General features: G+C 47.4%; 15 non-coding genes across 15 annotated transcripts; 1 reads left to right on the top strand and 14 right to left on the bottom strand.

Annotated features, from left to right (window-relative positions):
* Positions 1-14: 14 nt before the first annotated feature.
* trnas-gcu (transfer RNA serine (anticodon GCU)) lies at positions 15-96 on the bottom strand. The gene has a single exon. It is a non-coding gene; the product is annotated as a tRNA-Ser (tRNA).
* A 1,486-nt stretch (positions 97-1,582) lies between these two features.
* Positions 1,583-1,664, bottom strand: trnas-gcu (transfer RNA serine (anticodon GCU)). The gene has a single exon. It is a non-coding gene; the product is annotated as a tRNA-Ser (tRNA).
* A 919-nt stretch (positions 1,665-2,583) lies between these two features.
* On the bottom strand, positions 2,584-2,665 carry trnas-gcu (transfer RNA serine (anticodon GCU)). The gene has a single exon. It is a non-coding gene; the product is annotated as a tRNA-Ser (tRNA).
* A 1,485-nt stretch (positions 2,666-4,150) lies between these two features.
* On the bottom strand, positions 4,151-4,232 carry trnas-gcu (transfer RNA serine (anticodon GCU)). Its single transcript has one exon. It is a non-coding gene; the product is annotated as a tRNA-Ser (tRNA).
* A 2,055-nt stretch (positions 4,233-6,287) lies between these two features.
* trnas-gcu (transfer RNA serine (anticodon GCU)) lies at positions 6,288-6,369 on the bottom strand. Its single transcript has one exon. It is a non-coding gene; the product is annotated as a tRNA-Ser (tRNA).
* A 2,053-nt stretch (positions 6,370-8,422) lies between these two features.
* Positions 8,423-8,504, bottom strand: trnas-gcu (transfer RNA serine (anticodon GCU)). Its single transcript has one exon. It is a non-coding gene; the product is annotated as a tRNA-Ser (tRNA).
* A 3,059-nt stretch (positions 8,505-11,563) lies between these two features.
* Positions 11,564-11,645, top strand: trnas-gcu (transfer RNA serine (anticodon GCU)). Its single transcript has one exon. It is a non-coding gene; the product is annotated as a tRNA-Ser (tRNA).
* Positions 11,646-15,467: 3,822 nt separating this feature from the next.
* Positions 15,468-15,549, bottom strand: trnas-gcu (transfer RNA serine (anticodon GCU)). Its single transcript has one exon. It is a non-coding gene; the product is annotated as a tRNA-Ser (tRNA).
* A 1,487-nt stretch (positions 15,550-17,036) lies between these two features.
* trnas-gcu (transfer RNA serine (anticodon GCU)) lies at positions 17,037-17,118 on the bottom strand. Its single transcript has one exon. It is a non-coding gene; the product is annotated as a tRNA-Ser (tRNA).
* A 919-nt stretch (positions 17,119-18,037) lies between these two features.
* On the bottom strand, positions 18,038-18,119 carry trnas-gcu (transfer RNA serine (anticodon GCU)). Its single transcript has one exon. It is a non-coding gene; the product is annotated as a tRNA-Ser (tRNA).
* A 919-nt stretch (positions 18,120-19,038) lies between these two features.
* trnas-gcu (transfer RNA serine (anticodon GCU)) lies at positions 19,039-19,120 on the bottom strand. The gene has a single exon. It is a non-coding gene; the product is annotated as a tRNA-Ser (tRNA).
* Positions 19,121-20,039: 919 nt separating this feature from the next.
* trnas-gcu (transfer RNA serine (anticodon GCU)) lies at positions 20,040-20,121 on the bottom strand. Its single transcript has one exon. It is a non-coding gene; the product is annotated as a tRNA-Ser (tRNA).
* A 1,486-nt stretch (positions 20,122-21,607) lies between these two features.
* On the bottom strand, positions 21,608-21,689 carry trnas-gcu (transfer RNA serine (anticodon GCU)). The gene has a single exon. It is a non-coding gene; the product is annotated as a tRNA-Ser (tRNA).
* Positions 21,690-22,608: 919 nt separating this feature from the next.
* Positions 22,609-22,690, bottom strand: trnas-gcu (transfer RNA serine (anticodon GCU)). The gene has a single exon. It is a non-coding gene; the product is annotated as a tRNA-Ser (tRNA).
* Positions 22,691-24,175: 1,485 nt separating this feature from the next.
* On the bottom strand, positions 24,176-24,257 carry trnas-gcu (transfer RNA serine (anticodon GCU)). The gene has a single exon. It is a non-coding gene; the product is annotated as a tRNA-Ser (tRNA).
* Between the last annotated feature and the right edge of the window lie 803 nt (positions 24,258-25,060).

Below are 25,060 nucleotides of genomic sequence, written 5' to 3'. Positions count from 1 at the left end.
AGTGAGTTACTACGCGACGAGAATGGGATTCGAACCCATGCGTGCAGAGCACAATGGATTAGCAGTCCATCGCCTTAACCACTCGGCCACCTCGTCGTGTGGCTTCCAGCTTTGCAGGATAGTTAGATAATTGGCAACATTGTAGCATGTTTTCATGGTCCTGGGAGGTTCTAAAAAGCGTTTATATGCAGGGGCCGGCTTATCCCAATTGGACCCAAGCATCTATATAGTGGGGGATTAGCTCAAATGGTAGAGCGCTCGCTTAGCATGCGAGAAGTAGCGGGATCGATGCCTGCATCCTCCATTGTTCTTCATTTTCAGGTGAGGACATAACGACGCATGAACTTAAGGCTGCTGCATGCTCTGCGTCTTAACGCACCGTCGCGTCGACGCGCTCATTTAAATTCATGCATCGCCACTGTTGCTTTTCATTGCGGACACATTTGTCCCGTATTTTCCTCCACAACTTTGTGGACCCCGCGACCGGAAAACCAACGTTTGCGGAGATCTCCCTCCATGAATGACAGGCCATCCGCGCGTCCTTATAGTCCGCCAACGACGGTTTGTAGAAGTGGTCATATTTACACATTTCTTCCGACAAAAGTTCTTCAATCTGATCACGAATCCCATTCTCGTCGCGTTGTAACTGACTTTGGCTTGCTACCTTTGCATTTTACCACCAGGAGATTTCAATTTGTCGAAGGAGTTCCAATATAGTTGGAGGAAACGGCTCTGACGGTCTAGACCTCGTCCAAAGCCAACCACGTTATACCTCAACGCGAGTATTCTTTAGGTGATTTTGAATCCATTTTTGCCTGTGGTTGATGGAAGAAACAATGGCTGGCCATTTGAATCCGCAGAATCGGTTGTTGCATTAAAGGTATAACGTGGTTGGCTCTGGACGAGGTCTAGACCGTCAGAGCCGTTTCCTCCAACTATATTGGAACTCCTACGACAAATTGAAATCTCCTGGTGGTAAAATGCAAAGGTAGCAAGCCAAAGTGAGTTACAACGCGACGAGAATGGGATTCGAACTTTGTGGACCCCGCGACCGGAAAACCGACGTTTGCGGAGATCTCCCTCCATGAATGACAGGCCATCCGCGCGTCCTTATAGTCCGCCAACGACGGTTTGTAGAAGTGGTCATATTTACACATTTCTTCCGACAAAAGCTCTTCAATCTGATCACGAATCCCATTCTCGTCGCGTTGTAACTGACTTTGGCTTGCTACCTTTGCATTTTACCACCAGGAGATTTCAATTTGTCGTAGGAGTTCCAATATAGTTGGAGGAAACGGCTCTTACGGTCTAGACCTCGTCCAAAGCCAACCACGTTATACCTCAACGCGAGTATTCTTTAGGTGATTTTGAATCCATTTTTGCCTGTGGTTGATGGAAGAAACAATGGCTGGCCATTTGAATCCGCAGAATCGGTTGTTGCATTAAAGGTATAACGTGGTTGGCTCTGGACGAGGTCTAGACCGTCAGAGCCGTTTCCTCCAACTATATTGGAACTCCTACGACAAATTGAAATCTCCTGGTGGTAAAATGCAAAGGTAGCAAGCCAAAGTGACTTACAACGCGACGAGAATGGGATTCGAACCCATGCGTGCAGAGCACAATGGATTAGCAGTCCATCGCCTTAACCACTCGGCCACCTCGTCGTGTGGCTTCCAGCTTTGCAGGATAGTTAGATAATTGGCAACATTGTAGCATGTTTTCATGGTCCTGGGAGGTTCTAAAAAGCGTTTATATGCAGGGGCCGGCTTATCCCAATTGGACCCAAGCATCTATATAGTGGGGGATTAGCTCAAATGGTAGAGCGCTCGCTTAGCATGCGAGAAGTAGCGGGATCGATGCCTGCATCCTCCATTGTTCTTCATTTTCAGGTGAGGACATAACGACGCATTAACTTAAGGCTGCTGCATGCTTCTGCGTCTTAACGCACCGTCGCGTCGACGCGCTCATTTAAATTCATGCATCGCCACTGTTGCTTTTCATTGCGGACACATTTGTCCCGTATTTTCCTCCACAACTTTGTGGACCCCGCGACCGGAAAACCGACGTTTGCGGAGATCTCCCTCCATGAATGACAGGCCATCCGCGCGTCCTTATAGTCCGCCAACGACGGTTTGTAGAAGTGGTCATATTTACACATTTCTTCCGACAAAAGCTCTTCAATCTGATCACGAATCCCATTCTCGTCGCGTTGTAACTGACTTTGGCTTGCTACCTTTGCATTTTACCACCAGGAGATTTCAATTTGTCGTAGGAGTTCCAATATAGTTGGAGGAAACGGCTCTTACGGTCTAGACCTCGTCCAAAGCCAACCACGTTATACCTCAACGCGAGTATTCTTTAGGTGATTTTGAATCCATTTTTGCCTGTGGTTGATGGAAGAAACAATGGCTGGCCATTTGAATCCGCAGAATCGGTTGTTGCATTAAAGGTATAACGTGGTTGGCTCTGGACGAGGTCTAGACCGTCAGAGCCGTTTCCTCCAACTATATTGGAACTCCTACGACAAATTGAAATCTCCTGGTGGTAAAATGCAAAGGTAGCAAGCCAAAGTGAGTTACTACGCGACGAGAATGGGATTCGAACCCATGCGTGCAGAGCACAATGGATTAGCAGTCCATCGCCTTAACCACTCGGCCACCTCGTCGTGTGGCTTCCAGCTTTGCAGGATAGTTAGATAATTGGCAACATTGTAGCATGTTTTCATGGTCCTGGGAGGTTCTAAAAAGCGTTTATATGCAGGGGCCGGCTTATCCCAATTGGACCCAAGCATCTATATAGTGGGGGATTAGCTCAAATGGTAGAGCGCTCGCTTAGCATGCGAGAAGTAGCGGGATCGATGCCTGCATCCTCCATTGTTCTTCATTTTCAGGTGAGGACATAACGACGCATGAACTTAAGGCTGCTGCATGCTCTGCGTCTTAACGCACCGTCGCGTCGACGCGCTCATTTAAATTCATGCATCGCCACTGTTGCTTTTCATTGCGGACACATTTGTCCCGTATTTTCCTCCACAACTTTGTGGACCCCGCGACCGGAAAACCAACGTTTGCGGAGATCTCCCTCCATGAATGACAGGCCATCCGCGCGTCCTTATAGTCCGCCAACGACGGTTTGTAGAAGTGGTCATATTTACACATTTCTTCCGACAAAAGTTCTTCAATCTGATCACGAATCCCATTCTCGTCGCGTTGTAACTGACTTTGGCTTGCTACCTTTGCATTTTACCACCAGGAGATTTCAATTTGTCGAAGGAGTTCCAATATAGTTGGAGGAAACGGCTCTGACGGTCTAGACCTCGTCCAAAGCCAACCACGTTATACCTCAACGCGAGTATTCTTTAGGTGATTTTGAATCCATTTTTGCCTGTGGTTGATGGAAGAAACAATGGCTGGCCATTTGAATCCGCAGAATCGGTTGTTGCATTAAAGGTATAACGTGGTTGGCTTTGGACGAGGTCTAGACCGTCAGAGCCGTTTCCTCCAACTATATTGGAACTCCTACGACAAATTGAAATCTCCTGGTGGTAAAATGCAAAGGTAGCAGGTCAAAGTCAGTTACAACGCGACGAGAATGGGATTCGAACTTTGTGGACCCTGCGACCGGAAAACCGACGTTTGCGGAGATCTCCCTCCATGAATACAGGCCATCCGCGCGTCCTTATAGTCCGCCAACGACGGTTTGTAGAAGTGGTCATATTTACACATTTCTTCCGACAAAAGCTCTTCAATCTGATCACGAATCCCATTCTCGTCGCGTTGTAACTGACTTTGGCTTGCTACCTTTGCATTTTACCACCAGGAGATTTCAATTTGTCGTAGGAGTTCCAATATAGTTGGAGGAAACGGCTCTGACGGTCTAGACCTCGTCCAGAGCCAACCACGTTATACCTCAACGCGAGTATTCTTTAGGTGATTTTGAATCCATTTTTGCCTGTGGTTGATGGAAGAAACAATGGCTGGCCATTTGAATCCGCAGAATCGGTTGTTGCATTAAAGGTATAACGTGGTTGGCTCTGGACGAGGTCTAGACCGTCAGAGCCGTTTCCTCCAACTATATTGGAACTCCTACGACAAATTGAAATCTCCTGGTGGTAAAATGCAAAGGTAGCAAGCCAAAGTGACTTACAACGCGACGAGAATGGGATTCGAACCCATGCGTGCAGAGCACAATGGATTAGCAGTCCATCGCCTTAACCACTCGGCCACCTCGTCGTGTGGCTTCCAGCTTTGCAGGATAGTTAGATAATTGGCAACATTGTAGCATGTTTTCATGGTCCTGGGAGGTTCTAAAAAGCGTTTATATGCAGGGGCCGGCTTATCCCAATTGGACCCAAGCATCTATATAGTGGGGGATTAGCTCAAATGGTAGAGCGCTCGCTTAGCATGCGAGAAGTAGCGGGATCGATGCCTGCATCCTCCATTGTTCTTCATTTTCAGGTGAGGACATAACGACGCATTAACTTAAGGCTGCTGCATGCTTCTGCGTCTTAACGCACCGTCGCGTCGACGCGCTCATTTAAATTCATGCATCGCCACTGTTGCTTTTCATTGCGGACACATTTGTCCCGTATTTTCCTCCACAACTTTGTGGACCCCGCGACCGGAAAACCGACGTTTGCGGAGATCTCCCTCCATGAATGACAGGCCATCCGCGCGTCCTTATAGTCCGCCAACGACGGTTTGTAGAAGTGGTCATATTTACACATTTCTTCCGACAAAAGCTCTTCAATCTGATCACGAATCCCATTCTCGTCGCGTTGTAACTGACTTTGGCTTGCTACCTTTGCATTTTACCACCAGGAGATTTCAATTTGTCGTAGGAGTTCCAATATAGTTGGAGGAAACGGCTCTTACGGTCTAGACCTCGTCCAAAGCCAACCACGTTATACCTCAACGCGAGTATTCTTTAGGTGATTTTGAATCCATTTTTGCCTGTGGTTGATGGAAGAAACAATGGCTGGCCATTTGAATCCGCAGAATCGGTTGTTGCATTAAAGGTATAACGTGGTTGGCTCTGGACGAGGTCTAGACCGTCAGAGCCGTTTCCTCCAACTATATTGGAACTCCTACGACAAATTGAAATCTCCTGGTGGTAAAATGCAAAGGTAGCAAGCCAAAGTGAGTTACTACGCGACGAGAATGGGATTCGAACTTTGTGGACCCCGCGACCGGAAAACCGACGTTTGCGGAGATCTCCCTCCATGAATGACAGGCCATCCGCGCGTCCTTATAGTCCGCCAACGACGGTTTGTAGAAGTGGTCATATTTACACATTTCTTCCGACAAAAGCTCTTCAATCTGATCACGAATCCCATTCTCGTCGCGTTGTAACTGACTTTGACCTGCTACCTTTGCATTTTACCACCAGGAGATTTCAATTTGTCGTAGGAGTTCCAATATAGTTGGAGGAAACGGCTCTTACGGTCTAGACCTCGTCCAAAGCCAACCACGTTATACCTCAACGCGAGTATTCTTTAGGTGATTTTGAATCCATTTTTGCCTGTGGTTGATGGAAGAAACAATGGCTGGCCATTTGAATCCGCAGAATCGGTTGTTGCATTAAAGGTATAACGTGGTTGGCTTTGGACGAGGTCAAGACCGTCAGAGCCGTTTCCTCCAACTATATTGGAACTCCTACGACAAATTGAAATCTCCTGGTGGTAAAATGCAAAGGTAGCAGGTCAAAGTCAGTTACAACGCGACGAGAATGGGATTCGAACTTTGTGGACCCCGCGACCGGAAAACCGACGTTTGCGGAGATCTCCCTCCATGAATGACAGGCCATCCGCGCGTCCTTACAGTCCGCCAACGACGGTTTGTAGAAGTGGTCATATTTACACATTTCTTCCGACAAAAGCTCTTCAATCTGATCACGAATCCCATTCTCGTCGCGTTGTAACTGACTTTGGCTTGCTACCTTTGCATTTTACCACCAGGAGATTTCAATTTGTCGAAGGAGTTCCAATATAGTTGGAGGAAACGGCTCTGACGGTCTAGACCTCGTCCAAAGCCAACCACGTTATACCTCAACGCGAGTATTCTTTAGGTGATTTTGAATCCATTTTTGCCTGTGGTTGATGGAAGAAACAATGGCTGGCCATTTGAATCCGCAGAATCGGTTGTTGCATTAAAGGTATAACGTGGTTGGCTCTGGACGAGGTCTAGACCGTCAGAGCCGTTTCCTCCAACTATATTGGAACTCCTACGACAAATTGAAATCTCCTGGTGGTAAAATGCAAAGGTAGCAAGCCAAAGTGAGTTACAACGCGACGAGAATGGGATTCGAACCCATGCGTGCAGAGCACAATGGATTAGCAGTCCATCGCCTTAACCACTCGGCCACCTCGTCGTGTGGCTTCCAGCTTTGCAGGATAGTTAGATAATTGGCAACATTGTAGCATGTTTTCATGGTCCTGGGAGGTTCTAAAAAGCGTTTATATGCAGGGGCCGGCTTATCCCAATTGGACCCAAGCATCTATATAGTGGGGGATTAGCTCAAATGGTAGAGCGCTCGCTTAGCATGCGAGAAGTAGCGGGATCGATGCCTGCATCCTCCATTGTTCTTCATTTTCAGGTGAGGACATAACGACGCATGAACTTAAGGCTGCTGCATGCTCTGCGTCTTAACGCACCGTCGCGTCGACGCGCTCATTTAAATTCATGCATCGCCACTGTTGCTTTTCATTGCGGACACATTTGTCCCGTATTTTCCTCCACAACTTTGTGGACCCCGCGACCGGAAAACCAACGTTTGCGGAGATCTCCCTCCATGAATGACAGGCCATCCGCGCGTCCTTATAGTCCGCCAACGACGGTTTGTAGAAGTGGTCATATTTACACATTTCTTCCGACAAAAGTTCTTCAATCTGATCACGAATCCCATTCTCGTCGCGTTGTAACTGACTTTGGCTTGCTACCTTTGCATTTTACCACCAGGAGATTTCAATTTGTCGAAGGAGTTCCAATATAGTTGGAGGAAACGGCTCTGACGGTCTAGACCTCGTCCAAAGCCAACCACGTTATACCTCAACGCGAGTATTCTTTAGGTGATTTTGAATCCATTTTTGCCTGTGGTTGATGGAAGAAACAATGGCTGGCCATTTGAATCCGCAGAATCGGTTGTTGCATTAAAGGTATAACGTGGTTGGCTCTGGACGAGGTCTAGACCGTCAGAGCCGTTTCCTCCAACTATATTGGAACTCCTACGACAAATTGAAATCTCCTGGTGGTAAAATGCAAAGGTAGCAAGCCAAAGTGAGTTACAACGCGACGAGAATGGGATTCGAACTTTGTGGACCCCGCGACCGGAAAACCGACGTTTGCGGAGATCTCCCTCCATGAATGACAGGCCATCCGCGCGTCCTTATAGTCCGCCAACGACGGTTTGTAGAAGTGGTCATATTTACACATTTCTTCCGACAAAAGCTCTTCAATCTGATCACGAATCCCATTCTCGTCGCGTTGTAACTGACTTTGACCTGCTACCTTTGCATTTTACCACCAGGAGATTTCAATTTGTCGTAGGAGTTCCAATATAGTTGGAGGAAACGGCTCTTACGGTCTAGACCTCGTCCAAAGCCAACCACGTTATACCTCAACGCGAGTATTCTTTAGGTGATTTTGAATCCATTTTTGCCTGTGGTTGATGGAAGAAACAATGGCTGGCCATTTGAATCCGCAGAATCGGTTGTTGCATTAAAGGTATAACGTGGTTGGCTTTGGACGAGGTCTAGACCGTCAGAGCCGTTTCCTCCAACTATATTGGAACTCCTACGACAAATTGAAATCTCCTGGTGGTAAAATGCAAAGGTAGCAGGTCAAAGTCAGTTACAACGCGACGAGAATGGGATTCGAACTTTGTGGACCCCGCGACCGGAAAACCGACGTTTGCGGAGATCTCCCTCCATGAATACAGGCCATCCGCGCGTCCTTATAGTCCGCCAACGACGGTTTGTAGAAGTGGTCATATTTACACATTTCTTCCGACAAAAGCTCTTCAATCTGATCACGAATCCCATTCTCGTCGCGTTGTAACTGACTTTGGCTTGCTACCTTTGCATTTTACCACCAGGAGATTTCAATTTGTCGTAGGAGTTCCAATATAGTTGGAGGAAACGGCTCTGACGGTCTAGACCTCGTCCAGAGCCAACCACGTTATACCTCAACGCGAGTATTCTTTAGGTGATTTTGAATCCATTTTTGCCTGTGGTTGATGGAAGAAACAATGGCTGGCCATTTGAATCCGCAGAATCGGTTGTTGCATTAAAGGTATAACGTGGTTGGCTCTGGACGAGGTCTAGACCGTCAGAGCCGTTTCCTCCAACTATATTGGAACTCCTACGACAAATTGAAATCTCCTGGTGGTAAAATGCAAAGGTAGCAAGCCAAAGTCAGTTACGACGCGACGAGAATGGGATTCGAACCCATGCGTGCAGAGCACAATGGATTAGCAGTCCATCGCCTTAACCACTCGGCCACCTCGTCGTGTGGCTTCCAACTTTGCAGGATAGTTAGATAATTGGCAACATCGTAGCATGTTTTCATGGTCCTGGGAGGTTCTAAAAAGCGTTTATATGCAGGGGCCGGCTTATCCCAATTGGACCCAAGCATCTATATAGTGGGGGATTAGCTCAAATGGTAGAGCGCTCGCTTAGCATGCGAGAAGTAGCGGGATCAATGCCTGCATCCTCCATTGTTCTTCATTTTCAGGTGAGGACATAACGACGCATGAACTTAAGGCTGCTGCATGCTTCTGCGTCTTAACGCACCGTCGCGTCGACGCGCTCATATAAATTCATGCATCGCCACTGTTGCTTTTCATTGCGGACACATTTGTCCCGTATTTTCCTCCACAACTTTGTGGACCCCGCGACCGGAAAACCGACGTTTGCGGAGATCTCCCTCCATGAATGACAGGCCATCCGCGCGTCCTTATAGTCAGCCAACGACGGTTTGTAGAAGTGGTCATATTTACACATTTCTTCCGACAAAAGCTCTTCAATCTGATCACGAATCCCATTCTCGTCGCGTTGTAACTGACTTTGGCTTGCTACCTTTGCATTTTACCACCAGGAGATTTCAATTTGTCGTAGGAGTTCCAATATAGTTGGAGGAAACGGCTCTGACGGCCTAGACCTCGTCCAAAGCCAACCACGTTATACCTCAACGCGAGTATTCTTTAGGTGATTTTGAATCCATTTTTGCCTGTGGTTGATGGAAGAAACAATGGCTGGCCATTTGAATCCGCAGAATCGGTTGTTGCATTAAAGGTATAACGTGGTTGGCTTTGGACGAGGTCTAGACCGTCAGAGCCGTTTCCTCCAACTATATTGGAACTCCTACGACAAATTGAAATCTCCTGGTGGTAAAATGCAAAGGTAGCAGGTCAAAGTCAGTTACAACGCAACGAGAATGGGATTCGAACTTTGTAGACCCCGCGACCGGAAAACCGACGTTTGCGGAGATCTCCCTCCATGAATGACAGGCCATCCGCGCGTCCTTATAGTCCGCCAACGACGGTTTGTAGAAGTTGTCATATTTACACATTTCTTCCGACAAAAGTTCTTCAATCTGATCACGAATCCCATTCTCGTCGCGTTGTAAGTGACTTTGGCTTGCTACCTTTGCATTTTACCACCAGGAGATTTCAATTTGTCGAAGGAGTTCCAATATAGTTGGAGGAAACGGCTCTGACGGCCTAGACCTCGTCCAAAGCCAACCACGTTATACCTCAACGCGAGTATTCTTTAGGTGATTTTGAATCCATTTTTGCCTGTGGTTGATGGAAGAAACAATGGCTGGCCATTTGAATCCGCAGAATCGGTTGTTGCATTAAAGGTATAACGTGGTTGGGTCTGGACGAGGTCCAGGCCATGCAGAATCGGTTGTTGCATTAAAGGTATAACGTGGTTGGCTTTGGACGAGGTCTAGACCGTCAGAGCCGTTTCCTCCAACTATATTGGAACTCCTACGACAAATTAATATCTCCTGGTGGTAAAATGCAAAGGTAGCAAGTCAAAGTCAGTTACAACGTGACGAGAATGGGATTCGAACTTTGTAGACCCCGCGACCGGAAAACCGACATTTGCGGAGATCTCCCTCCATGAATGACAGGCCATCCGCGCGTCCTTATAGTCCGCCAACGACGGTTTGTAGAAGTGGTCATATTTACACATTTCTTCCGACAAAAGTTCTTCAATCTGATCACGAATCCCATTCTCGTCGCGTTGTAACTGACTTTGGCTTGCTACCTTTGCATTTTACCACCAGGAGATTTCAATTTGTCGAAGGAGTTCCAATATAGTTGGAGGAAACGGCTCTGACGGTCTAGACCTCGTCCAAAGCCAACCACGTTATACCTCAACGCGAGTATTCTTTAGGTGATTTTGAATCCATTTTTGCCTGTGGTTGATGGAAGAAACAATGGCTGGCCATTTGAATCCGCAGAATCGGTTGTTGCATTAAGGGTATAACGTGGTTGGCTCTGGACGAGGTCTAGACCGTCAGAGCAGAATCGGTTGTTGCATTAAAGGTATAACGTGGTTGGCTCTGGACGAGGTCTAGACCGTCAGAGCCGTTTCCTCCAACTATATTGGAACTCCTACGACAAATTGAAATCTCGTCGCGTTGTAACTGACTTTGGCTTGCTACCTTTGAATTTTACCACCAGGAGATTTCAATTTGTCGAAGGAGTTCCAATATAGTTGGAGGAAACGGCTCTGACGGTCTAGACCTCGTCCAAAGCCAACCACGTTGTACCTCAACGCGAGTATTCTTTAGGTGATTTTGAATCCATTTTTGCCTGTGGTTGATGGAAGAAACAATGGCTGGCCATTTGAACCCGCAGAATCGGTTGTTGCATTAAAGGTATAACGTGGTTGGCTTTGGACGAGGTCTAGACCGTCAGAGCCGTTTCCTCCAACTATATTGGAACTCCTACGACAAATTGAAATCTCCTGGTGGTAAAATGCAAAGGTAGCAAGCCAAAGTCAGTTACAACGCGACGAGAATGGGATTCGTGATCAGATTGAAGAGCTTTTGTCGGAAGAAATGTGTAAATATGACCACTTCTACAAACCGTCGTTGGCGGACTATAAGGACGCGCGGATGGCCTGTCATTCATGGAGGGAGATCTCCGCAAACGTCGGTTTTCCGGTCGCGGGGTCCACAAAGTTGTGGAGGAAAATACGGGACAAATGTGTCCGCAATGAAAAGCAACAGTGGCGATGCATGAATTTAAATGAGCGCGTCGACGCGACGGTGCGTTAAGACGCAGAAGCATGCAGCAGCCTTAAGTTCATGCGTCGTTATGTCCTCACCTGAAAATGAAGAACAATGGAGGATGCAGGCATCGATCCCGCTACTTCTCGCATGCTAAGCGAGCGCTCTACCATTTGAGCTAATCCCCCACTATATAGATGCTTGGGTCCAATTGGGATAAGCCGGCCACTGCATATAAACGCTTTTTAGAACCTCCCAGGACCATGAAAACATGCTACAATGTTGCCAATTATCTAACTATCCTGCAAAGCTGGAAGCCACACGACGAGGTGGCCGAGTGGTTAAGGCGATGGACTGCTAATCCATTGTGCTCTGCACGCATGGGTTCGAATCCCATTCTCGTCGCGTTGTAACTGACTTTGGCTTGCTACCTTTGCATTTTACCACCAGGAGATTTCAATTTGTCGTAGGAGTTCCAATATAGTTGGAGGAAACGGCTCTGACGGTCTAGACCTCGTCCAAAGCCAACCACGTTATACCTCAACGCGAGTATTCTTTAGGTGATTTTGAATCCATTTTTGCCTGTGGTTGATGGAAGAAACAATGGCTGGCCATTTGAATCCGCAGAATCGGTTGTTGCATTAAAGGTATAACGTGGTTGGCTTTGGACGAGGTCTAGACCGTCAGAGCCGTTTCCTCCAACTATATTGGAACTCCTACGACAAATTGAAATCTCCCGGTGGTAAAATGCAAAGGTAGCAGGTCAAAGTCAGTTACAACGCGACGAGAATGGGATTCGAACTTTGTGGACCCCGCGACCGGAAAACCGACGTTTGCGGAGATCTCCCTCCATGAATGACAGGCCATCCGCGCGTCCTTATAGTCCGCCAACGACGGTTTGTAGAAGTGGTCATATTTACACATTTCTTCCGACAAAAGCTCTTCAATCTGATCACGAATCCCATTCTCGTCGCGTTGTAACTGACTTTGACCTGCTACCTTTGCATTTTACCACCAGGAGATTTCAATTTGTCGTAGGAGTTCCAATATAGTTGGAGGAAACGGCTCTGACGGTCTAGACCTCGTCCAAAGCCAACCACGTTATACCTCAACGCGAGTATTCTTTAGGTGATTTTGAATCCATTTTTGCCTGTGGTTGATGGAAGAAACAATGGCTGGCCATTTGAATCCGCAGAATCGGTTGTTGCATTAAAGGTATAACGTGGTAGGCTTTGGACGAGGTCTAGACCGTCAGAGCCGTTTCCTCCAACTATATTGGAACTCCTACGACAAATTGAAATCTCCTGGTGGTAAAATGCAAAGGTAGCAGGTCAAAGTCAGTTACAACGCGACGAGAATGGGATTCGAACTTTGTGGACCCCGCGACCGGAAAACCGACGTTTGCGGAGATCTCCCTCCATGAATACAGGCCATCCGCGCGTCCTTATAGTCCGCCAACGACGGTTTGTAGAAGTGGTCATATTTACACATTTCTTCCGACAAAAGCTCTTCAATCTGATCACGAATCCCATTCTCGTCGCGTTGTAACTGACTTTGACCTGCTACCTTTGCATTTTACCACCAGGAGATTTCAATTTGTCGTAGGAGTTCCAATATAGTTGGAGGAAACGGCTCTTACGGTCTAGACCTCGTCCAAAGCCAACCACGTTATACCTCAACGCGAGTATTCTTTAGGATTGGACCCAAGCATCTATATAGTGGGGGATTAGCTCAAATGGTAGAGCGCTCGCTTAGCATGCGAGAAGTAGCGGGATCGATGCCTGCATCCTCCATTGTTCTTCATTTTCAGGTGAGGACATAACGACGCATGAACTTAAGGCTGCTGCATGCTTCTGCGTCTTAACGCACCGTCGCGTCGACGCGCTCATTTAAATTCATGCATCGCCACTGTTGCTTTTCATTGCGGACACATTTGTCCCGTATTTTCCTCCACAACTTTGTGGACCCCGCGACCGGAAAACCGACGTTTGCGGAGATCTCCCTCCATGAATGACAGGCCATCCGCGCGTCCTTATAGTCCGCCAACGACGGTTTGTAGAAGTGGTCATATTTACACATTTCTTCCGACAAAAGCTCTTCAATCTGATCACGAATCCCATTCTCGTCGCGTTGTAACTGACTTTGGCTTGCTACCTTTGCATTTTACCACCAGGAGATTTCAATTTGTCGTAGGAGTTCCAATATAGTTGGAGGAAACGGCTCTGACGGTCTAGACCTCGTCCAAAGCCAACCACGTTATACCTCAACGCGAGTATTCTTTAGGTGATTTTGAATCCATTTTTGCCTGTGGTTGATGGAAGAAACAATGGCTGGCCATTTGAATCCGCAGAATCGGTTGTTGCATTAAAGGTATAACGTGGTTGGCTTTGGACGAGGTCTAGACCGTCAGAGCCGTTTCCTCCAACTATATTGGAACTCCTACGACAAATTGAAATCTCCCGGTGGTAAAATGCAAAGGTAGCAGGTCAAAGTCAGTTACAACGCGACGAGAATGGGATTCGAACTTTGTGGACCCCGCGACCGGAAAACCGACGTTTGCGGAGATCTCCCTCCATGAATGACAGGCCATCCGCGCGTCCTTATAGTCCGCCAACGACGGTTTGTAGAAGTGGTCATATTTACACATTTCTTCCGACAAAAGCTCTTCAATCTGATCACGAATCCCATTCTCGTCGCGTTGTAACTGACTTTGACCTGCTACCTTTGCATTTTACCACCAGGAGATTTCAATTTGTCGTAGGAGTTCCAATATAGTTGGAGGAAACGGCTCTGACGGTCTAGACCTCGTCCAAAGCCAACCACGTTATACCTCAACGCGAGTATTCTTTAGGTGATTTTGAATCCATTTTTGCCTGTGGTTGATGGAAGAAACAATGGCTGGCCATTTGAATCCGCAGAATCGGTTGTTGCATTAAAGGTATAACGTGGTAGGCTTTGGACGAGGTCTAGACCGTCAGAGCCGTTTCCTCCAACTATATTGGAACTCCTACGACAAATTGAAATCTCCTGGTGGTAAAATGCAAAGGTAGCAGGTCAAAGTCAGTTACAACGCGACGAGAATGGGATTCGAACTTTGTGGACCCCGCGACCGGAAAACCGACGTTTGCGGAGATCTCCCTCCATGAATACAGGCCATCCGCGCGTCCTTATAGTCCGCCAACGACGGTTTGTAGAAGTGGTCATATTTACACATTTCTTCCGACAAAAGCTCTTCAATCTGATCACGAATCCCATTCTCGTCGCGTTGTAACTGACTTTGACCTGCTACCTTTGCATTTTACCACCAGGAGATTTCAATTTGTCGTAGGAGTTCCAATATAGTTGGAGGAAACGGCTCTTACGGTCTAGACCTCGTCCAAAGCCAACCACGTTATACCTCAACGCGAGTATTCTTTAGGATTGGACCCAAGCATCTATATAGTGGGGGATTAGCTCAAATGGTAGAGCGCTCGCTTAGCATGCGAGAAGTAGCGGGATCGATGCCTGCATCCTCCATTGTTCTTCATTTTCAGGTGAGGACATAACGACGCATGAACTTAAGGCTGCTGCATGCTTCTGCGTCTTAACGCACCGTCGCGTCGACGCGCTCATTTAAATTCATGCATCGCCACTGTTGCTTTTCATTGCGGACACATTTGTCCCGTATTTTCCTCCACAACTTTGTGGACCCCGCGACCGGAAAACCGACGTTTGCGGAGATCTCCCTCCATGAATGACAGGCCATCCGCGCGTCCTTATAGTCCGCCAACGACGGTTTGTAGAAGTGGTCATATTTACACATTTCTTCCGACAAAAGCTCTTCAATCTGATCACGAATCCCATTCTCGTCGCGTTGTAACTGACTTTGGCTTGCTACCTTTGCATTTTACCACCAGGAGATTTCAATTTGTCGTAGGAGTTCCAATATAGTTGGAGGAAACGGCTCTGACGGTCTAGACCTCGTCCAAAGCCAACCACGTTATACCTCAACGCGAGTATTCTTTAGGTGATTTTGAATCCATTTTTGCCTGTGGTTGATGGAAGAAACAATGGCTGGCCATTTGAATCCGCAGAATCGGTTGTTGCATTAAAGGTATAACGTGGTTGGCTCTGGACGAGGTCTAGACCGTCAGAGCCGTTTCCTCCAACTATATTGGAACTCCTACGACAAATTGAAATCTCCTGGTGGTAAAATGCAAAGGTAGCAAGCCAAAGTCAGTTACGACGCGACGAGAATGGGATTCGAACCCATGCGTGCAGAGCACAATGGATTAGCAGTCCATCGCCTTAACCACTCGGCCACCTCGTCGTGTGGCTTCCAACTTTGCAGGATAGTTAGATAATTGGCAACATTGTAGCATGTTTTCATGGTCCTGGGAGGTTCTAAAAAGCGTTTATATGCAGGGGCCGGCTTATCCCAATTGGACCCAAGCATCTATATAGTGGGGGATTAGCTCAAATGGTAGAGCGCTCGCTTAGCATGCGAGAAGTAGCGGGATCGATGCCTGCATCCTCCATTGTTCTTCATTTTCAGGTGAGGACATAACGACGCATGAACTTAAGGCTGCTGCATGCTTCTGCGTCTTAACGCACCGTCGCGTCGACGCGCTCATTTAAATTCATGCATCGCCACTGTTGCTTTTCATTGCGGACACATTTGTCCCGTATTTTCCTCCACAACTTTGTGGACCCCGCGACCGGAAAACCGACGTTTGCGGAGATCTCCCTCCATGAATGACAGGCCATCCGCGCGTCCTTATAGTCCGCCAACGACGGTTTGTAGAAGTGGTCATATTTACACATTTCTTCCGACAAAAGCTCTTCAATCTGATCACGAATCCCATTCTCGTCGCGTTGTAACTGACTTTGGCTTGCTACCTTTGCATTTTACCACCAGGAGATTTCAATTTGTCGTAGGAGTTCCAATATAGTTGGAGGAAACGGCTCTGACGGTCTAGACCTCGTCCAAAGCCAACCACGTTATACCTCAACGCGAGTATTCTTTAGGTGATTTTGAATCCATTTTTGCCTGTGGTTGATGGAAGAAACAATGGCTGGCCATTTGAATCCGCAGAATCGGTTGTTGCATTAAAGGTATAACGTGGTTGGCTCTGGACGAGGTCTAGACCGTCAGAGCCGTTTCCTCCAACTATATTGGAACTCCTACGACAAATTGAAATCTCCTGGTGGTAAAATGCAAAGGTAGCAAGCCAAAGTGAGTTACAACGCGACGAGAATGGGATTCGAACTTTGTGGACCCCGCGACCGGAAAACCGACGTTTGCGGAGATCTCCCTCCATGAATGACAGGCCATCCGCGCGTCCTTATAGTCCGCCAACGACGGTTTGTAGAAGTGGTCATATTTACACATTTCTTCCGACAAAAGCTCTTCAATCTGATCACGAATCCCATTCTCGTCGCGTTGTAACTGACTTTGGCTTGCTACCTTTGCATTTTACCACCAGGAGATTTCAATTTGTCGTAGGAGTTCCAATATAGTTGGAGGAAACGGCTCTTACGGTCTAGACCTCGTCCAAAGCCAACCACGTTATACCTCAACGCGAGTATTCTTTAGGTGATTTTGAATCCATTTTTGCCTGTGGTTGATGGAAGAAACAATGGCTGGCCATTTGAATCCGCAGAATCGGTTGTTGCATTAAAGGTATAACGTGGTTGGCTCTGGACGAGGTCTAGACCGTCAGAGCCGTTTCCTCCAACTATATTGGAACTCCTACGACAAATTGAAATCTCCTGGTGGTAAAATGCAAAGGTAGCAAGCCAAAGTGACTTACAACGCGACGAGAATGGGATTCGAACCCATGCGTGCAGAGCACAATGGATTAGCAGTCCATCGCCTTAACCACTCGGCCACCTCGTCGTGTGGCTTCCAGCTTTGCAGGATAGTTAGATAATTGGCAACATTGTAGCATGTTTTCATGGTCCTGGGAGGTTCTAAAAAGCGTTTATATGCAGGGGCCGGCTTATCCCAATTGGACCCAAGCATCTATATAGTGGGGGATTAGCTCAAATGGTAGAGCGCTCGCTTAGCATGCGAGAAGTAGCGGGATCGATGCCTGCATCCTCCATTGTTCTTCATTTTCAGGTGAGGACATAACGACGCATTAACTTAAGGCTGCTGCATGCTTCTGCGTCTTAACGCACCGTCGCGTCGACGCGCTCATTTAAATTCATGCATCGCCACTGTTGCTTTTCATTGCGGACACATTTGTCCCGTATTTTCCTCCACAACTTTGTGGACCCCGCGACCGGAAAACCGACGTTTGCGGAGATCTCCCTCCATGAATGACAGGCCATCCGCGCGTCCTTATAGTCCGCCAACGACGGTTTGTAGAAGTGGTCATATTTACACATTTCTTCCGACAAAAGCTCTTCAATCTGATCACGAATCCCATTCTCGTCGCGTTGTAACTGACTTTGGCTTGCTACCTTTGCATTTTACCACCAGGAGATTTCAATTTGTCGTAGGAGTTCCAATATAGTTGGAGGAAACGGCTCTGACGGTCTAGACCTCGTCCAAAGCCAACCACGTTATACCTCAACGCGAGTATTCTTTAGGTGATTTTGAATCCATTTTTGCCTGTGGTTGATGGAAGAAACAATGGCTGGCCATTTGAATCCGCAGAATCGGTTGTTGCATTAAAGGTATAACGTGGTTGGCTCTGGACGAGGTCTAGACCGTCAGAGCCGTTTCCTCCAACTATATTGGAACTCCTACGACAAATTGAAATCTCCTGGTGGTAAAATGCAAAGGTAGCAAGCCAAAGTCAGTTACGACGCGACGAGAATGGGATTCGAACCCATGCGTGCAGAGCACAATGGATTAGCAGTCCATCGCCTTAACCACTCGGCCACCTCGTCGTGTGGCTTCCAACTTTGCAGGATAGTTAGATAATTGGCAACATTGTAGCATGTTTTCATGGTCCTGGGAGGTTCTAAAAAGCGTTTATATGCAGGGGCCGGCTTATCCCAATTGGACCCAAGCATCTATATAGTGGGGGATTAGCTCAAATGGTAGAGCGCTCGCTTAGCATGCGAGAAGTAGCGGGATCGATGCCTGCATCCTCCATTGTTCTTCATTTTCAGGTGAGGACATAACGACGCATGAACTTAAGGCTGCTGCATGCTTCTGCGTCTTAACGCACCGTCGCGTCGACGCGCTCATTTAAATTCATGCATCGCCACTGTTGCTTTTCATTGCGGACACATTTGTCCCGTATTTTCCTCCACAACTTTGTGGACCCCGCGACCGGAAAACCGACGTTTGCGGAGATCTCCCTCCATGAATGACAGGCCATCCGCGCGTCCTTATAGTCCGCCAACGACGGTTTGTAGAAGTGGTCATATTTACACATTTCTTCCGACAAAAGCTCTTCAATCTGATCACGAATCCCATTCTCGTCGCGTTGTAACTGACTTTGGCTTGCTACCTTTGCATTTTACCACCAGGAGATTTCAATTTGTCGTAGGAGTTCCAATATAGTTGGAGGAAACGGCTCTGACGGTCTAGACCTCGTCCAAAGCCAACCACGTTATACCTCAACGCGAGTATTCTTTAGGTGATTTTGAATCCATTTTTGCCTGTGGTTGATGGAAGAAACAATGGCTGGCCATTTGAATCCGCAGAATCGGTTGTTGCATTAAAGGTATAACGTGGTTGGCTTTGGACGAGGTCTAGACCGTCAGAGCCGTTTCCTCCAACTATATTGGAACTCCTACGACAAATTGAAATCTCCTGGTGGTAAAATGCAAAGGTAGCAAGCCAAAGTCAGTTACGACGCGACGAGAATGGGATTCGAACCCATGCGTGCAGAGCACAATGGATTAGCAGTCCATCGCCTTAACCACTCGGCCACCTCGTCGTGTGGCTTCCAACTTTGCAGGATAGTTAGATAATTGGCAACATTGTAGCATGTTTTCATGGTCCTGGGAGGTTCTAAAAAGTGTTTATATGCAGGGGCCGGCTTATCCCAATTGGACCCAAGCATCTATATAGTGGGGGATTAGCTCAAATGGTAGAGCGCTCGCTTAGCATGCGAGAAGTAGCGGGATCGATGCCTGCATCCTCCATTGTTCTTCATTTTCAGGTGAGGACATAACGACGCATTAACTTAAGGCTGCTGCATGCTTCTGCGTCTTAACGCACCGTCGCGTCGACGCGCTCATTTAAATTCATGCATCGCCACTGTTGCTTTTCATTGCGGACACATTTGTCCCGTATTTTCCTCCACAACTTTGTGGACCCCGCGACCGGAAAACCGACGTTTGCGGAGATCTCCCTCCATGAATGACAGGCCATCCGCGCGTCCTTATAGTCCGCCAACGACGGTTTGTAGAAGTGGTCATATTTACACATTTCTTCCGACAAAAGCTCTTCAATCTGATCACGAATCCCATTCTCGTCGCGTTGTAACTGACTTTGGCTTGCTACCTTTGCATTTTACCACCAGGAGATTTCAATTTGTCGTAGGAGTTCCAATATAGTTGGAGGAAACGGCTCTTACGGTCTAGACCTCGTCCAAAGCCAACCACGTTATACCTCAACGCGAGTATTCTTTAGGTGATTTTGAATCCATTTTTGCCTGTGGTTGATGGAAGAAACAATGGCTGGCCATTTGAATCCGCAGAATCGGTTGTTGCATTAAAGGTATAACGTGGTTGGCTCTGGACGAGGTCTAGACCGTCAGAGCCGTTTCCTCCAACTATATTGGAACTCCTACGACAAATTGAAATCTCCTGGTGGTAAAATGCAAAGGTAGCAATCCAAAGTGAGTTACTACGCGACGAGAATGGGATTCGAACCCATGCGTGCAGAGCACAATGGATTAGCAGTCCATCGCCTTAACCACTCGGCCACCTCGTCGTGTGGCTTCCAGCTTTGCAGGATAGTTAGATAATTGGCAACATTGTAGCATGTTTTCATGGTCCTGGGAGGTTCTAAAAAGCGTTTATATGCAGGGGCCGGCTTATCCCAATTGGACCCAAGCATCTATATAGTGGGGGATTAGCTCAAATGGTAGAGCGCTCGCTTAGCATGCGAGAAGTAGCGGGATCGATGCCTGCATCCTCCATTGTTCTTCATTTTCAGGTGAGGACATAACGACGCATGAACTTAAGGCTGCTGCATGCTCTGCGTCTTAACGCACCGTCGCGTCGACGCGCTCATTTAAATTCATGCATCGCCACTGTTGCTTTTCATTGCGGACACATTTGTCCCGTATTTTCCTCCACAACTTTGTGGACCCCGCGACCGGAAAACCAACGTTTGCGGAGATCTCCCTCCATGAATGACAGGCCATCCGCGCGTCCTTATAGTCCGCCAACGACGGTTTGTAGAAGTGGTCATATTTACACATTTCTTCCGACAAAAGTTCTTCAATCTGATCACGAATCCCATTCTCGTCGCGTTGTAACTGACTTTGGCTTGCTACCTTTGCATTTTACCACCAGGAGATTTCAATTTGTCGAAGGAGTTCCAATATAGTTGGAGGAAACGGCTCTGACGGTCTAGACCTCGTCCAAAGCCAACCACGTTATACCTCAACGCGAGTATTCTTTAGGTGATTTTGAATCCATTTTTGCCTGTGGTTGATGGAAGAAACAATGGCTGGCCATTTGAATCCGCAGAATCGGTTGTTGCATTAAAGGTATAACGTGGTTGGCTCTGGACGAGGTCTAGACCGTCAGAGCCGTTTCCTCCAACTATATTGGAACTCCTACGACAAATTGAAATCTCCTGGTGGTAAAATGCAAAGGTAGCAAGCCAAAGTGAGTTACAACGCGACGAGAATGGGATTCGAACTTTGTGGACCCCGCGACCGGAAAACCGACGTTTGCGGAGATCTCCCTCCATGAATGACAGGCCATCCGCGCGTCCTTATAGTCCGCCAACGACGGTTTGTAGAAGTGGTCATATTTACACATTTCTTCCGACAAAAGCTCTTCAATCTGATCACGAATCCCATTCTCGTCGCGTTGTAACTGACTTTGGCTTGCTACCTTTGCATTTTACCACCAGGAGATTTCAATTTGTCGTAGGAGTTCCAATATAGTTGGAGGAAACGGCTCTTACGGTCTAGACCTCGTCCAAAGCCAACCACGTTATACCTCAACGCGAGTATTCTTTAGGTGATTTTGAATCCATTTTTGCCTGTGGTTGATGGAAGAAACAATGGCTGGCCATTTGAATCCGCAGAATCGGTTGTTGCATTAAAGGTATAACGTGGTTGGCTCTGGACGAGGTCTAGACCGTCAGAGCCGTTTCCTCCAACTATATTGGAACTCCTACGACAAATTGAAATCTCCTGGTGGTAAAATGCAAAGGTAGCAAGCCAAAGTGACTTACAACGCGACGAGAATGGGATTCGAACCCATGCGTGCAGAGCACAATGGATTAGCAGTCCATCGCCTTAACCACTCGGCCACCTCGTCGTGTGGCTTCCAGCTTTGCAGGATAGTTAGATAATTGGCAACATTGTAGCATGTTTTCATGGTCCTGGGAGGTTCTAAAAAGCGTTTATATGCAGGGGCCGGCTTATCCCAATTGGACCCAAGCATCTATATAGTGGGGGATTAGCTCAAATGGTAGAGCGCTCGCTTAGCATGCGAGAAGTAGCGGGATCGATGCCTGCATCCTCCATTGTTCTTCATTTTCAGGTGAGGACATAACGACGCATTAACTTAAGGCTGCTGCATGCTTCTGCGTCTTAACGCACCGTCGCGTCGACGCGCTCATTTAAATTCATGCATCGCCACTGTTGCTTTTCATTGCGGACACATTTGTCCCGTATTTTCCTCCACAACTTTGTGGACCCCGCGACCGGAAAACCGACGTTTGCGGAGATCTCCCTCCATGAATGACAGGCCATCCGCGCGTCCTTATAGTCCGCCAACGACGGTTTGTAGAAGTGGTCATATTTACACATTTCTTCCGACAAAAGCTCTTCAATCTGATCACGAATCCCATTCTCGTCGCGTTGTAACTGACTTTGGCTTGCTACCTTTGCATTTTACCACCAGGAGATTTCAATTTGTCGTAGGAGTTCCAATATAGTTGGAGGAAACGGCTCTTACGGTCTAGACCTCGTCCAAAGCCAACCACGTTATACCTCAACGCGAGTATTCTTTAGGTGATTTTGAATCCATTTTTGCCTGTGGTTGATGGAAGAAACAATGGCTGGCCATTTGAATCCGCAGAATCGGTTGTTGCATTAAAGGTATAACGTGGTTGGCTCTGGACGAGGTCTAGACCGTCAGAGCCGTTTCCTCCAACTATATTGGAACTCCTACGACAAATTGAAATCTCCTGGTGGTAAAATGCAAAGGTAGCAAGCCAAAGTGAGTTACTACGCGACGAGAATGGGATTCGAACCCATGCGTGCAGAGCACAATGGATTAGCAGTCCATCGCCTTAACCACTCGGCCACCTCGTCGTGTGGCTTCCAGCTTTGCAGGATAGTTAGATAATTGGCAACATTGTAGCATGTTTTCATGGTCCTGGGAGGTTCTAAAAAGCGTTTATATGCAGGGGCCGGCTTATCCCAATTGGACCCAAGCATCTATATAGTGGGGGATTAGCTCAAATGGTAGAGCGCTCGCTTAGCATGCGAGAAGTAGCGGGATCGATGCCTGCATCCTCCATTGTTCTTCATTTTCAGGTGAGGACATAACGACGCATGAACTTAAGGCTGCTGCATGCTCTGCGTCTTAACGCACCGTCGCGTCGACGCGCTCATTTAAATTCATGCATCGCCACTGTTGCTTTTCATTGCGGACACATTTGTCCCGTATTTTCCTCCACAACTTTGTGGACCCCGCGACCGGAAAACCAACGTTTGCGGAGATCTCCCTCCATGAATGACAGGCCATCCGCGCGTCCTTATAGTCCGCCAACGACGGTTTGTAGAAGTGGTCATATTTACACATTTCTTCCGACAAAAGTTCTTCAATCTGATCACGAATCCCATTCTCGTCGCGTTGTAACTGACTTTGGCTTGCTACCTTTGCATTTTACCACCAGGAGATTTCAATTTGTCGAAGGAGTTCCAATATAGTTGGAGGAAACGGCTCTGACGGTCTAGACCTCGTCCAAAGCCAACCACGTTATACCTCAACGCGAGTATTCTTTAGGTGATTTTGAATCCATTTTTGCCTGTGGTTGATGGAAGAAACAATGGCTGGCCATTTGAATCCGCAGAATCGGTTGTTGCATTAAAGGTATAACGTGGTTGGCTTTGGACGAGGTCTAGACCGTCAGAGCCGTTTCCTCCAACTATATTGGAACTCCTACGACAAATTGAAATCTCCTGGTGGTAAAATGCAAAGGTAGCAGGTCAAAGTCAGTTACAACGCGACGAGAATGGGATTCGAACTTTGTGGACCCCGCGACCGGAAAACCGACGTTTGCGGAGATCTCCCTCCATGAATACAGGCCATCCGCGCGTCCTTATAGTCCGCCAACGACGGTTTGTAGAAGTGGTCATATTTACACATTTCTTCCGACAAAAGCTCTTCAATCTGATCACGAATCCCATTCTCGTCGCGTTGTAACTGACTTTGGCTTGCTACCTTTGCATTTTACCACCAGGAGATTTCAATTTGTCGTAGGAGTTCCAATATAGTTGGAGGAAACGGCTCTGACGGTCTAGACCTCGTCCAGAGCCAACCACGTTATACCTCAACGCGAGTATTCTTTAGGTGATTTTGAATCCATTTTTGCCTGTGGTTGATGGAAGAAACAATGGCTGGCCATTTGAATCCGCAGAATCGGTTGTTGCATTAAAGGTATAACGTGGTTGGCTCTGGACGAGGTCTAGACCGTCAGAGCCGTTTCCTCCAACTATATTGGAACTCCTACGACAAATTGAAATCTCCTGGTGGTAAAATGCAAAGGTAGCAAGCCAAAGTGACTTACAACGCGACGAGAATGGGATTCGAACCCATGCGTGCAGAGCACAATGGATTAGCAGTCCATCGCCTTAACCACTCGGCCACCTCGTCGTGTGGCTTCCAGCTTTGCAGGATAGTTAGATAATTGGCAACATTGTAGCATGTTTTCATGGTCCTGGGAGGTTCTAAAAAGCGTTTATATGCAGGGGCCGGCTTATCCCAATTGGACCCAAGCATCTATATAGTGGGGGATTAGCTCAAATGGTAGAGCGCTCGCTTAGCATGCGAGAAGTAGCGGGATCGATGCCTGCATCCTCCATTGTTCTTCATTTTCAGGTGAGGACATAACGACGCATTAACTTAAGGCTGCTGCATGCTTCTGCGTCTTAACGCACCGTCGCGTCGACGCGCTCATTTAAATTCATGCATCGCCACTGTTGCTTTTCATTGCGGACACATTTGTCCCGTATTTTCCTCCACAACTTTGTGGACCCCGCGACCGGAAAACCGACGTTTGCGGAGATCTCCCTCCATGAATGACAGGCCATCCGCGCGTCCTTATAGTCCGCCAACGACGGTTTGTAGAAGTGGTCATATTTACACATTTCTTCCGACAAAAGCTCTTCAATCTGATCACGAATCCCATTCTCGTCGCGTTGTAACTGACTTTGGCTTGCTACCTTTGCATTTTACCACCAGGAGATTTCAATTTGTCGTAGGAGTTCCAATATAGTTGGAGGAAACGGCTCTTACGGTCTAGACCTCGTCCAAAGCCAACCACGTTATACCTCAACGCGAGTATTCTTTAGGTGATTTTGAATCCATTTTTGCCTGTGGTTGATGGAAGAAACAATGGCTGGCCATTTGAATCCGCAGAATCGGTTGTTGCATTAAAGGTATAACGTGGTTGGCTC

Source organism: Gasterosteus aculeatus, chromosome 11 (genome assembly GCF_964276395.1).
Source record: "Gasterosteus aculeatus chromosome 11, fGasAcu3.hap1.1, whole genome shotgun sequence".
NCBI classification, from domain to species: Eukaryota; Metazoa; Chordata; class Actinopteri; order Perciformes; family Gasterosteidae; genus Gasterosteus; species Gasterosteus aculeatus.
Note: the sequence above shows the minus strand (reverse complement) of the source record. Positions and strands in the feature narration are given on the sequence as shown.